At 43.0% G+C, this 14,715-nt stretch overlaps 1 long non-coding RNA gene across 2 annotated transcripts in view; it reads left to right on the forward strand.

Annotated features, from left to right (window-relative positions):
- Nucleotides 1-9,943, forward strand: part of LOC132397371 (uncharacterized) — a 26,496-nt gene extending 16,553 nt beyond the window's left edge. For both annotated transcript variants that reach the window (XR_009513350.1, XR_009513349.1), the window contains 3 exons: nt 4,943-5,078; nt 5,660-5,773; nt 9,848-9,943. This is a non-coding gene — a long non-coding RNA (uncharacterized LOC132397371). The remainder of the gene's footprint in view (nt 1-4,942; nt 5,079-5,659; nt 5,774-9,847) is intronic.
- The last annotated feature ends 4,772 nt before the right edge of the window (nt 9,944-14,715 follow it).

The raw sequence follows: 14,715 nt of genomic DNA on the forward strand, positions 1-14,715 counted from the left end.
ATGCATCAAAATGTTGGGCTCAGGATAGATCTTGAGAGATGTTGACATCCAGGAAATTGAAGCTGTTAGCACCTTGAAGCTTTGGGTTTCTAGCAGAGCTCTTCCTCTTCACATTTGCATTCGCTTTCCCAGCAGCTTATCACGTTCGGAACATCCTCTGTTTTCGAAGGGAAAGTACCCCAACGGGCAGCAGCTGATTTGGACAGAGGCTGTGAGTTCAGCAAAGAATCCATTCACAACTGCCAAACCACTCCCTGCAGAGTGGTGCAATTTAAAACCACAAGGGAAAGCCCCAGGCTCTTGCCACATTATAACAAGTAACTAACCTGAAATTAGTTAATGGCTCCTTTAATATTGCTGGGGAGATTTGGAACAAGCTGAGGAGAGGTTATTGACGGAAGCACAGAGCTACAGCCTATTTAGTACTAAAATGCCTGTTTCACATTCTCTGTCGGAAAATCCCTGCACACTTGTGTCTTGACAAGTTAACACCAAACCTATGCGAATGGTTGCCCGCAAGAAAATGAATCTCAGGGTTGTATATGGTGACATATATGGACGTTGATAATAAATTTACTTTGAACTTTGAACCATGTTCCTTGTACAGGACTCCAAGCATCAAAACGAAAGCACCTCTTTATATTGGCTGTATCCTCAGTAACTTTCAGTCCAGGTGAAAGGCCTTGACCCTGAAGTGCCAGTCATCCATTTCTTTACAGAGAGGAGGCGGAAGAGCTAGAGGCCTGGTGCCAGGCCTCTTCCACAATATTAGCAAGGCAAAGGGGATGATTATTGATTTCAGGAGAACTCACACCACTCTTTACATCGGCAGCACAGCAGTGAGCAGTTTCAAACACCTGGGAGTGCACATCACCCACAACGCTGATGGACCCAGAATATGTCCTACACAATCAGGAAAGCTTACCAATGCCCTTAATTTCTGAGGAGGCTGAAGGGAGTGGGACTGCGCACACCTGTAATGTCCTTCTACAGATGTGCAGGAGAGAGCGTCCTCACATAGTACATCGCTGCAGGGTATGGGAACGGCACTACAGTGGACAGGAAGGGTCTACAGCAGGTAGTTGAAGCAGCCCAATGCATCACTGGCAGCAGCCTATTCAGTCACCAAGGATATATGTTTCAAAAGGTGCTGGAAAAGGGCCAGTAACATCATGAAGGATCAAACCAACTCTGCCGTTTGCCCCACTCCCATCAAGGAAGGAGGCTATGTAGCATCTGCACCAAGACCACCAGACTCAAAAATAGTTACTTTCCCTAAGCAGTAAGGCTGATCAACACCTGCAGCCACTAACCCACTAGCACTACTTTGTCATTTCTAGTCCAGTCAGGGGTACCCTAAGTTCAGACACAGCTGTACCTATGGACATACAATTAATCTACGTATATAAACTACCTTACACATTTATATTTCTTGTATGTTTTAATTATTGTATTCTTTATCCTATGCTGCATCAGAACTGGTGTAAGAATTATTTCATTCTCCTTTACATTTGCATACTGGAAATGATATTAAGCCAACTTGAATCTTGAAAAGCACGAATGTAAGGCTGAGTATTTCTAATGCCTTGGTCAGAATGTGCTTGGAGTTTTGTGGCAGTTTTGGGCACTTTTCTAAAAGTTTAGTAGCACTGGGCCTGTACTCGCTGGAGTTTAAAAGAATGAAGGTGAGTCTCATTGAAACCTATTGAATATTGAAACAGTTGACGTGGAGAGGATGTTTCCAATAATGGAGGTGTCTAAGATCAGGGGGGCACAGCATCAGAATAGAAGGAAGTCTCTTTGAACAGAGATGAGGAGGAATTCCTTTAGTCAGAGGGTGGTGAATCTGTGGAATTCATTGCCACAGTCAGCTATGGAGGCCAAGTCATTGGGTATATTTAAAGCAGAGATTGATTGGTCCTTGCTTAGTAAGGGCATCAAAGGTTCTGGAGAGAAGGCAGGAGAACTGGATTGAGAGGGATAGTAAATCAGCTATGATGGAATGACAGAGAGACTTGATGGGCCAAATGGACTAATTCTGCTTCTATGCTATTTATGGTCTTATGGGCTTAATGTTGCTGGTGAGAAATGGTGCAAGGCGTGAAGACGCCATTGGCTGAGGCACCAGCATACCATTCGCTGCTACACCTTCTCTGGCTGACCCTGCCTGCACACTCATGCCTTAACAAGTTGGCATCAAGGCTATGCAATGGTACAGCAAATGGCACCGTATTCCTTGGACAGGACTCTAGGTATCAAAATTAAGCACATCTTTATACTGTCTATCTCCCTGCTATCTTACAGTCCAAATGGAAGGTCTAAAATGTTGATCATCGATTTCTCTCCCGACCCGATGAGTTCCTCCAGCATCTTGCTTGGTAAACCGCAGGCACTATCCAGCTTAGAGGGCTCAGTTTATCCACACCCAGTGCATCACCCAGGGTTTTCCCTTCTGACAGAGAAGCCAACGCAGGTGATAATACTATTTTGTGCGCTACTCTTCCAGTGTCCTGAGATTCTGAAACTGAGAGCTACTTCATATTTGCCAATACTTAGAGAGCATGCAGAGGAGATTTTCCAGATGCTGCCTGGACCAGGGAGCATGTATTATGAGGAGAGGTTGAGTGAGTTAGGACTTTTCTCTCTGGGGCGGAGGAGGCCGAGCGATGATTGATAGAGATGTACTCGATGATAAGGGGCATAGATTGAATGGATAGCCAGCGAAACTATTTTTTCTCAGGGTGAAAATGCTAATATGAGGGGGCATAATTTTAAGATGATTGAATGAAAGTATAGTGTAAGATATTGCAGTAAGTTTTTTTTTTACACAGCATGGTGCAAGTGTGAAATGCCCTGCTGGGGTGGTGGTAGAGACAGATACATTAGGGGCATTTAAGAAATTCTTAGATAAGTACATAGATGATAGAAAAATAGAGGGATATGTATAAGAGAAAGATTAGGTTGAACTTGGATTAGGTTAAAAGGTTGGAGCAACATTGTGGCCTAAGAGCCTGTACTGTGCTGTAGAGTTCTGTATTGTGTATTCTAGTGTGCATCTTTCGATCATATGTGCCTGCTCTTATCTTTAAGTCTTAACACACGCACAAAATGCTGGAGAAACTCAGCAGGTCAGGCAGCATCTATAGAGAGGAAGAAACTGTCCTGAAGTCTTAAGTCTTGTCCTTCGGTCATTATGTTCTTTATAGTTGCAAGAAGTCACTGCATCTAAAATGTGAATTCACATGAATATCTCTGTGCTTCATGTGTGAAAGTACAGTGTTCCTTCAATCCATGACGGTTACCTGGATGGAATTATTATTTGCATAATCAGCAAAATATGTTGTCAGAGGAAAAGTGGAAATTTGGATGTGGGACAAGGAATTTTTTTTGTAATGATTAGTTACATTAAAGGACCTATTTTTGTTAGCCAGCACCCTTTCCGTTAACAGGAACATTTAATCTCCCTCCCTGCCATTTTGTGACTTTGAACTTGGAAATTCAACTGAAGATGGAGAATACCAGAACACAACATTGCAATGAGCACTAATTACAGTTCTAGTAGATGTGAAATTAACTGAGGATTTTAAAGAGAGTAAATTTATTCCTCGTAGGTATTGCCAAATAAACCACATAGTAGCGTCATCACATTGCTCTTTGTCTTTGAAATTCAATTCCATTAAGTTCAGTGCCAATAGTTATGATAAAATTTACCAGCACCATTATGTGGCACATTAATGCTTCATTCTAGGGATGAATTTCTAGGTAGCCTCTTTTATAAATATATAAACTCTATGAGCCAGTGTGCCCCAGGAGATATTCTTGCTTCTTGGATTATGCCTTTAGTGAGCTGGGAATGTTGGTTAATGGAATGTTTGAGTTTCCATCTCATACATACCTCATTGCACATTCAAGCTACAGTCAGACCTTTCACTTTATTGCTAACATGTGGAGACTGGTCGAACCGGCAGTTCATTTTACCAACTTCTGAGCTCCTTTGTTGATGATTCCAGCCTTCGATCAGATCCCCATTCCAAGGAGATTTAACACACACACACGCTCACGCACACACATGCGCGCACACACACACACACGCACACACACACACGCACACACACACACACACACACACACACACACACACACACAAAGCGAGTGGGTTAGGGTTGGTGGGATGCAACAATGTTAAAAATCCGAAACCTGGCTCCAACCAACATTCTCCACCCCCACTGCCATGATTAATGGAGGTGGGTTGTGGTGCTGGTCAACTGATCTGCTTGGAGGAGATGAGTTGGCTACCTAGATGTTATAATAAGCTGTGTGTTCAGAATCAGGCTCTATTTTAAGTCTAGTTCTGCCAGCTAGGCTTGAGAATCCCAGTATTGAAAACGAAGCCAGGATAAGGTGCCTCTCTGCTCACCGTCTGGATAGAATTTAACTCTCTCACTCTTGTCAGCTCCCGAATCACCACGTCTTCGCAGAATCCTGCCATCCGCTCTCTAGTTTTGACTTTCTTTAATCTCTGCTATCCCTTCAATCCCCTGAGTTTGGCTCCTTAGCTTGAGGTCCCAAGATTCCTCAAATTCAGCCTCTGCTATACCATTAGGTCGAAACCTTTATTTTCCTACATTTACATTCTCTGATCTGCCCTCTGCCTCCTCTCCTTATCTTCCTCTTTGTTCTGCCTTTTAATCTTCTCTCTGGCTTCTAATCTACACCTCTTACCTCTCTGGTCTTCCTTTTCTTTCCTTTCTCTCTTCTCATCGGTTGGGGCCTTTTGCCCAAAGACCCCTAACTCACGCTTCTCAAACTGATTGGCCGCTGCTAGAAAACAGAAAATTGCAATCTGGTTTCTCTTAAATTTGATGACTCCTGATCCAACTGCAAGATTTTACACTCCTCTCACCAAAGGCTAACTTTTACTCATTGTTGCTATTTTCTCTAGCAGTAGAAAAGATGACGGAACCAGTGAAGATGGTGATCAATACTGACTGCTTCTAGTGTATGAGCAAAGCCTTCAGATGTCAGAGGAAAAGAAAGACAAAGACCTTAAACCTGATGCCACTATTGTGGTCAACTGGGTAACAGAAGTCCTTCCCCCACTGTATAATTTGGAGATGTGGACTACCTTGGACGAGAGAGCATATCTTATGAGGGAAGGACGAGTGAGCTAGGGCTTTTTTGTTTGGAGTGAACAAAATGAGGGACAACATGATAGAAATGTAGAAGGTGAAAGGAGGCCAGTGCCTTTTCCCCAGGGTGGTAATGACACGTACCAGAGGACATGCTTTTTAAGGTGAGGGGAAGAAGTTTAGGGATGTCAGAGGTACGGTTCTTACACAGAATGGTAAGGGCCTGTAATGCACTACCAGAGGTGGTGGAAGAGGGACATTTAAGAGACTCTTAGATAGGCACATGGATGTAAATAAAATGGAGGCATATGGGCAATGTAGGAGGAAAGGGTTATGCTAATCTTGGAGTTGGTTAAAAGATCAGCACATTATTGTGGGCCAAAGAGCCAGGAATATGCTATACTGGTCTATATTCTATGTCAGGTTTTCTCAACTGGGGTTCCTCAGAACCCTAGGGTTTTGCGAAAGGTCGCTAGGCGTTCCGTGAGTGATCGTGATTTAAAAACAATCTTTTTTTTTTAACTTGGCAGAGCGTGCAATGCTAGTGCTTGCAGTGGTGGGCAGTGACTGAGCAGCCATTAGAAATCTTGTTAGAGATCACTCATACCAGTGTGGCAATGCACAGCAGGACCATGCTTATCTGGGTGAGTCCAATCACAGTTTCTGATGGAAGATATGGGAGGTCGTTGATAATTGTTGATCACAGTATCGCACAGAAGCGGGGGTGGTAGGATGATCAGGAGCATGAAGTGCATTTTCTGAGTATTGAATGGACATGCCCAACTTGGGCTGTGACGTTAGCCTCTCCCTCTTGTGTTACCTCCCCCGATTTCCACTTGTGCGCTGCTATCTGGCCAATGGGAGCGAACAAATTCTACTGGAGTAGTAGAAAATTGGAGGGACATTTTCATTCTAAAGAACGGATTTTTATGTGCTGCAACTCAGCTGCTGGTCTGCCGCTTATCTGAAGATCAACCCAGAACTGAGTATTTGTGCAGCAAAAAAACAAGCGCAGGTTTCACGTGCTCGGTCTATATTTGAGCCTGATCACGTCACTTAGTAAGAAAATTTTTTTTCAAAGTCTTGTATAAAATTGTGTCTTAGGCTATATTTTTATTTATATTGTTTTGGCTTATGGCTTTTAGTAATATTAATACTCAACATGGTCAATAAATTTTCATGTTGCAATGAGCAATTTACCACCTTTATTTAAATTAAATCTACCGAGCCCACCTTTAGAAAAATTAAAATCCCATTTTGGCTTAAGCCAGTTACTTAACAGAGACTTATTGTGTATGCCTTATACATTTTTAAAATTTATGAAAGGGAAAGAAAGAGATTAATTTCAAGAAAGATGGGCTAACAATTCATTCTCTACTCAAATGAGCATTGACAATTATTTTTGTATTATTATATTTACAACTAATGGATCACCAAATGTACCGTGAGCTGCTGATATAATAATTTTTAATGCAGGGGTTCCCTGAGACCTGAAAATTATTTCAAGGGTTCCTCCGGGGCAAAAAGGTTGAGACAGGCTGTTCTATGTTCGAACCCATAAAGTACTGGAAGCGACCAATAGCCCCCCTCTCCATAAAACCCTTCAAATCCACTGGTAGAATGTGTGAACCACTGTCAGGGCCACCTCCAAGTCCAATATTCCCAAAATTGAGGCTCTATTCACAATCAACCAGCTCTGATGTGCATATTGAATCAATCATATAGCAAACTCATGAGATCATTGCTGATGGTGTGGAGTTGGCCAGAAAAGATCCTTCGAGGGTGGTGTCAAAGCCTTCTTGAGAAAGTATGATTTTAGGTCATGCCTGGCCCGTCACTTCTCTAAATGGAGAAACTGAATCTGGGAAGGCAAGTGTTTAAAACAGGAGGATGCAGAAATGGTAGGAGTAATAGAAGGAGAGCACAATATTCCAAACAACCTACCTGTCTGGTCCATCAGATTCTGCTGCCAGGACTCGAGGACATAAGACTGGGAAAGCTTAAGGATGGACATTATTTCTCGAAACATAGGCGACTGAGGGGTGAACATAGAGGTGTCTAAAATTTTCTACCCTGGCACACAGAAAACTGGAGTAGAAGCAAGACTCCCTGGTGCATGAGGTTCTGCTTAAGATGTACTCACTGGAGTTTAGAAATATGAAGGGGGATCTCAATGAAACCTTTTGATCATTACAAGGCCTGGATAGAGTGGATGTGAAGAGCATGTTTCCTTTAGTGGGGGAGTCTGGAACCAGGAGCACAACCTCAGAGTAGAAGGACAATCCTTTAGAACAGAAGTGAGGATGGAATTCTTTAACCAGAAGATGGTGAATCTATGAAATTCCTGGACACAGATGGCTCTGAATGCCAAGTCATTGGGTATATTTAAAGTAAAGGTTCATAGCTTCTATATACAGACAGACAGACAGACATACTTTATTGATCCTGAGGGAAATTGGGTTTCGTTACAGTCGCACCAACCACGAATAGTGTAGAAATATAGCAATGTTTTAAAAAACATAAATAATTAAATAATTACATAACAATAGGTAAATTTTTCCAAGTGGAAATAAGTCCAGGACCGACCTATTGGCTTAGGGTGTCTGACACTCCGAGGGAGGAGTTGTGAAGTTTGATGGCCACAGGCAGGAATGACTTCCTATGACGCTCAGTGTTGCATCTCGGTGGAATGTGTCTCTGGCTGAACGTACTCCTGTGCCTAACCAGTACGTTATGGAGTGGATGGGAGTCATTGTCCAAGATGGCATGCAACTCAGACACCACTGTCAGAGAGTCCAGTTCCACCCCCACAACATCACTGGCATTACGAATGAGTTTGTTGATTCTGTTGGTGTCTGCTATCCTCAGCCTTCTGCCCCAGCACACAACAGCAAACATGATAGCACTGGCCACCACAGCCTCGTAGAACATCCTCAGCATCGTCTGACCTCAGTCTCCTCAGGAAGTAGAGACGGCTCTGATCCTCCTTGTAGACAGCCTCAGTGTTCTTTGACCAGTCCAGTTTATTGTCAATTCATATCCCCAGGTATTTGTAATCCTCCACCATGTGCACACTGACCCCTTGGATGGAAACAGGTGCCTGAGCCCTCCTCAGGTCCACCACCAGCTCCTTAGTCCTTACTATATTAGTAAGAGCATCAAAGATTATGGGGGTGGTGAAGAGGGCTTTTGGAACGCTGGCCTTTATAAATCAAAGCATTGAGTACAGAAGTTGGGATGTAATGCTAAAGTTGTACAAGGCATTGGTAAGGCCAAATTTGGAATATTGTGTGCAGTTCTGGTCACCGAATTATAGGAAAGATATCAATAAATTAGAGAGAGTGCAGAGACGATTTACTAGGATGTTACCTGGGTTTCAGCAATTAAGTTACAGAGAAAGGTTGAACAAGTTAGGTCTCTATTCATTGGAGCGTAGAAGGTTGAGGGGGGATTTGATCGAGGTATTTAAAATTTTGAGAGGGATAGATAGAGTTGACGTGAACAGGCTGTTTCCATTGAGAGTAGGGGAGATTCAAACTAGAGGACATGATTTGAGAGTTGGGGGCAGAAGTTTAAGGGAAACATGAGGGGGTATTTCTTTACTCAAAGAGTGATAGCTGTGTGGAATGAGCTTCCTGTAGAAGTAGTAGAGGCCAGTTCAGTTGTGTCATTTAAGGTAAAATTGGATAGGTATATGGACAGGAAAGGAGTGGAGGGTTATGGGCTGAGTGCGGGTAGGTGGGACTAGATGAGATTAAGGGTTCGGCACGGACTAGGAGGGCCAAGATGGCCTGTTTCCGTGCTGTGATTGTTATATAGTTATATGGTTATATGAATGCAGGAAAATGGAGTTGAGAGGGAAAGTCAATCAGCCATGATGGAATGGTGGATGAGACTCAATAGGCTGAGTGGCCTGGTTCTGTTCCCATGTTTTATGGTCTTATGATGTAAAAGGAGAGAACAAGAGAGGTAAACCCAGCATTAACAAATATGCAGTGAACAAATTGATCTTTAGAGGAAAAAGGTGGAATTTCATTTAGAGTTAAAAAAGCTTGCAGACCTTCAAAAATATCAGGAAATGGAATCCTCCCACATAATACTGGTGGTGCCGTCTTGATTGTCCCTTCCAACACCAGGCGTCACTATTCATGGCTTCAAAACAATCTGAGAGTTGTGTTCTATTTCAGTAACAGGAAGTAGAGTTGGTTGGGGGTCAGGGTCAGGGTCAGACAATACTGTGTGCCTTGCTCCAATGATAACAATGCAGATGGCCCAATATATCAAAAGATGACAGGAAAAGTGTGGGCAGGTCACTGCATTTCCTTTGTAACCCTCCATATCTACCAATCAGTTTCACCCAGAGTTAGTCATTTAAAGGAAGTGCATTCTCATCCTGCTGATAACTTTGTTGGTTTAGGATCCGAGTCAGGGTGGGTGGGGGGTGTTGTTTAACGTATCACCAGCAAGAGATCAATAGTGATGATGTGCGTGTGGCCAGATGTCTCTTAGATTGGGTTGAACCCCTGGTGCTCTTTGGGTACATGGAGTAAAAACTACTGCCACGACTTTATTATTTCCTGTCAGAGTCACCTTATGTGCAGACCCTCCTGTGCCTAGCATCATGTTATGGACATACAATTAATCTATCTATATATAAGCTATCTTATGTATCTAGATTTATTGTGTTTTTTTAAATTACTGTATTCTTTATCTTACAGTGTTTTTCTTGTGCTGCATTGGATCTGGAGTAACAACTAGTTTGTAATCCTTTACACTTGTGCACTGCAAATGACATTAAACAATTTTGAATCTACAAAGTGGTGTTTTGATTGACTTCTATGTTTTAACTCGATCAGGATTCAATGCAAATCCAAAGCATATATTCTTGCCAGTGTTTTATACATGGATGGCATATTAAATAAACTGAATATTTAGACCTCAAACCATTAGACCTCAAACAGAAATTGAAGATTAAAGAAAAAGACTGAAGACTGGCTTTATTTGTCACATATTCATTGAAGCATACAGTGGAATGCATTGTTTGCATCAATGACCAACACAGTCCGAGATGTGCTGGAGTCAGCCTGAAAGCACTGATGCCAACACAGCACGCACACAACTTTCTAACCCTAAACTGTAGCTCTTGGAGATGAGGAGGGAGTCTAGAGCTTCTGGAGGAAACTCATGGGGTCGTAGGAAGAACATGTAAACTCCTTACAGACTGTGGTAGAAATTGGCCCCTGATCTTAGTGCCGGTGCTGGTATAATGTTACTCCAACCTCTACCTTACCATGCAACTCCTATGATATTATTGTGATATAAAGATATTTTTTCTGAATATAAGAAAGATAGAAAAATATTTTGGTATTCATTGGTGCTCTTTCAAGGGCTCAGATTTAAGGTGAGAAGTGAAAGATTTAGGAGGGACCTGAGGGACAACTCCTTCATGCAGAGGGTGGTGTGGATATGGAACAATTTGCCAGAGGAAGTGGTTGAGGCAGGGATGATAATAACGTTTAAATGACATCTGGATTAGAATATGGGTACGTGGGTTTAGAGGAATATGTGGTCATAGAGAATGACAGCACAGAAAACAGGTCCTTCAGCCCATCTAGTCCCTGCCAAACCATTTAATCTGCTTAATCCCTTTGACCTGTACCTGGCCCATAACACTCCATACAGCTCCCATCCATGTACCTATCCAAACTTCTCTTAAACTTATCTACCACTTGTGCTGGCAGATCATTCCACACTCTCAGTACCCTCTGAGTCAAGAAATTTCTCTTCATGCTGCCCTTAAACATTTCAGCTTTCGTCCTCAATCCATGTGACCTCCAGTTGTAGACTCACACAACCTCAGTGGAAAAAAGCCTGCTTGCATTTATCCTATCTATATCCCTCACAGTTTTGTATAACTCCATAAAAGCTCCTCTTAATCTTTTACATTCTAGGGAAAAGTTCTAACCTAGTTAATATTTTCTTATAACACAGGTCCTCCTATATGGACCAAACATAGGCAAATTGGACTAGCTTGATGGAACCACAGTCAGTATAGTTGAGTTGGGCTGAAGAACCAGTTTCCATGCTGTGTGACTTCATGTTCTGTTGACCTTAAACAGTCTGGCTTACATGTGAAATTGGTTTACTGATGTCACAGGTACTGAGATGCAGTGAAAAGCTTGTGTTTGCCTACCATCCAGGCAGATCAGACCACACATAAGTACATCAAGATGGAGAAAAGAAAGCAGAATGCAGAATATAGTGTAGTAGCTGCAGAGAAATTACACTGCAGATAGCCACAACCACCACAATGAGATATGTTGGAGATCAACAGTTCATCCTTAGCATCTGAGAGGTCCATTCAAAGGTCTGATAAAGATATAGGTTTGTAAAGGTCAGCTTTATTTGTCATATGTACATCGAAACAAACAGGGAAATGCGTTGTTTGTGTCATCGTTTCCAACGTGCTGGGAGCTTCCAGCAATAACATAGCATGCCCACAGCTCACTAACCCATAAGATCATAAGATGTAGTGGCAGAATTAGACCATTTGGTCCATCAATTGTGCTCTGCCATTTCATCACGGCTGATCCATTTCCCTCTCAGCCCCAATCTCCTGCCTTCTCCCTGAAACCCTTCATGCCCTGACTAATCAAGACCCTATCAACCTCTGCCTTAAATATACCCAATGACTTGTCCTCCACAACTGCTTGTGGCGACAAATTCCACAGATTCACCCTCCCCCCCACCCCCCGGCTTAAACAATTCCTCCGCATCTCCAGTCTAAATGGATGTCCCTCTGTTCTGAGGTTGTGCCCCTAACTGTACATCTTTGGAATGTGGGAGAAATCCAGAGAACCTGGAGGAAATCCACACTGAAGGCTATATGGAAGCTCGGTGTAGTTGTGACAAAGTCTTGGGTGTGAGAAAAGACAAGCATGGTGACTGAGCCCTGTGAAGTAACCTCTTAATTGTATCACTAATGGAATGCTTGGGAATGGAAAATCGATGCAATGTTGACATTGTGTAAATTTGATGAGTGAGTGTACTGATAAGCTTAATGTTGTCAATGAAGAAAAAAAATCATTCCCTATAACCGAATCAGAATCAGTTCCTGTTCCTTTGTCTCTACTACATCTGTTACCAGCAACACACATAAAATGCTGGAGGAACTCAGCAGGCCAGGCAACATCTAGGAGAAGAGTACAGTTGACATTTTGGGCTGAAACCCTTTGGCAGGACCCTTTTGGTCCAAATCGTTGACTGTACTCTTTTCCTAGGTGCTGCTTGGCCTGCTGAGTTCTTCCAGCATGTTGTGTGTGTTGCTTTGTTTTGCAGCATCGGTAGATTTTCTCTTGTTCACATCTGTTCCCAGGATGGGGCTGTTTTCAGGACATCAGAGAAGTCCTCCTTCTTCAAACAACAGGGTTTATGTTCTTCCATTTCCCAGACATTTGCACTCATCCTATCTTCCCGCTGCCTTAACAGTGATAGAGTTCTTCTTGTTCTTACCGACGAGCCCAGGAGTCTCCTCATGCAGCACATCATTCCTGACAACATCCACCATATCCAAAGGGATCCTACCACCAAACACAACTTTACCTATCCCCTCTCCCTCCGCTTCCCACAGGGATTGCTCCCTCCATAATTCCTTTGTCCATTCGTTCCCTCCCCACTTAATCTCACTCCTGGAACCTATCCTTGCAAGCAGTCAAAGTGCTTCACCTCCTCCCTCACCTTCTTTCAGGACCTCAAACAGTTGTTCCAGGTAAGGCAACATTTCACCTATGAATCTGCACCTGTGATGCAGCCTCCTTTACGTTGCTGAGACCTGTCTTAAGTTGGGGGACTTCTTCGAGCATCTTGCCTCATCCGTCAAAGGCAGAACTTCCTGGTGGCCCAACATTTTAATTCCAATTCCCATTCCTGTTCTGACATGTTGGTCCATGGCCTCTTCTTGTGCCATCTCACGTTGGAGGAGCAACACCTTGTATTCCATTTGGGTAGCCTCCAACCTGATGTCATGAATATCGATTTCTCTTTCTGGTATAAAATAATTCTTTCCCCTTCCCCTAAAAATAGTTAAGAGATCTGGCCTCTTACCTCTTCGCACCTGTCTATCATAGCCCTGTGGTGACTCCTCCTTCCCTTTCTCCTATGGTCCTCACTCCTCTGCTTTCACTGGGGAGGTGATGTTGATGGACATGTGAGAAGCCAATAGGTCACAGAGAAATAAATGGGGATACTCAAAGTTCAAAGTATGCGACTATACACAACCTTGCAATTCTAACCTTACAGGTAGCCACAAAACAAAGTGACCCAATAGAACCCATCTGACAAAATGAAGACCATCAAACACCCAACGTGCAGAAAAATAAACAAATTGTGCAAGCAGTAAAAGTAAACAAATAACGCTCAGAACTGAAGTTCACAGAAGTGAGTTAGTTGCAGGCTTCAGCCTCAGTTCAGTGCAGAGGCGAGTAAATATTATGCCGCAGCGAAATGAAGACTGGCCCATCCCTCGCCTCCGGCACTGACATGCTGACCTTTTCAATATGGCCCACCACTTAAATCGGCCAAACCCCAGGTTGTTCCACACTCTTAGGTCCAGGCCCTGCTACTTCGATGTGCTCTTGGACCCATACCGCAACTTTTCAATCTAGCCTAGCACTTAAGTCTGCCAAACCTCAGGACATGAGACAGTGCAGAGTCGATGGGCTGAATGACTTCTACATCATAAACCCTGAGAAATGGATTTATGATTCAGAGTTAAATGGGCTTAGGAGCTTCACACTCAAAATGCTGGAGGAACTTAGCACGTCAGGCAACTTCTATGGAAATAAATAAACAGTTGATGTTTCAGGCTAAGACCCTTCATAGGACCAAGGAGTGTTACCACATACCACAATGTTTATTAAAGTACACAACTGATTCCTATGAACAGTGTAGGTACTAACTGCATGGAATGTAATTTTCCTTTCCAGTCCTTTGTGTATCTGTTCACCACCACATGGAGGCACCCAATACATTGTGTCATTCTTCGTGCAGCTGGTCAGAAATGGAAAGCAGACCTTCTGAAGAAGAAAGTGGGAACAAAAGGGGCACTTTCTGATTGGCTGCCGGCAGTTTGCAAGGGTCAATATCGGGACCTCTATTTTTCACATTATATGTCAATGATTTGGATGATAGAATTGATTGCTTTGTGACCTAGTTTACAGACAATACAGTGAGGGGCAGGGAGTGGTGAGGAAGCAAGGCGTTTACTGAAGGACTTAGATTGGAAGAATGGGCAAAGAAGTGGCAGATGGAATATAGTGCAGGGAAGTGTTTGGGAATGCACTTTGGTAGAAGGAATAGAGGTGTTAACTAGTTTCTAAATGGAGAAAATATTCAAAAAGGAGAGGTGCAAAGGAACTTGGGATTCCTTGTGCAAGATTCCTTAAAGATTAACTTGCAGGGTGTCAAAGGTTATGGGGAAAAGGCAGGAAAATTGGGTTGAGAGTGATAACAAATTAGTCATGATGGAATGGTGGAGCAGACTTGATGGGCCAAATGGCCTAATTCTGCTCCTTTCTGTTATGGTCTT

The sequence above is a fragment of the Hypanus sabinus genome, chromosome 7, assembly GCF_030144855.1.
Source record: "Hypanus sabinus isolate sHypSab1 chromosome 7, sHypSab1.hap1, whole genome shotgun sequence".
Lineage (NCBI taxonomy): Eukaryota > Metazoa > Chordata > Chondrichthyes > Myliobatiformes > Dasyatidae > Hypanus > Hypanus sabinus.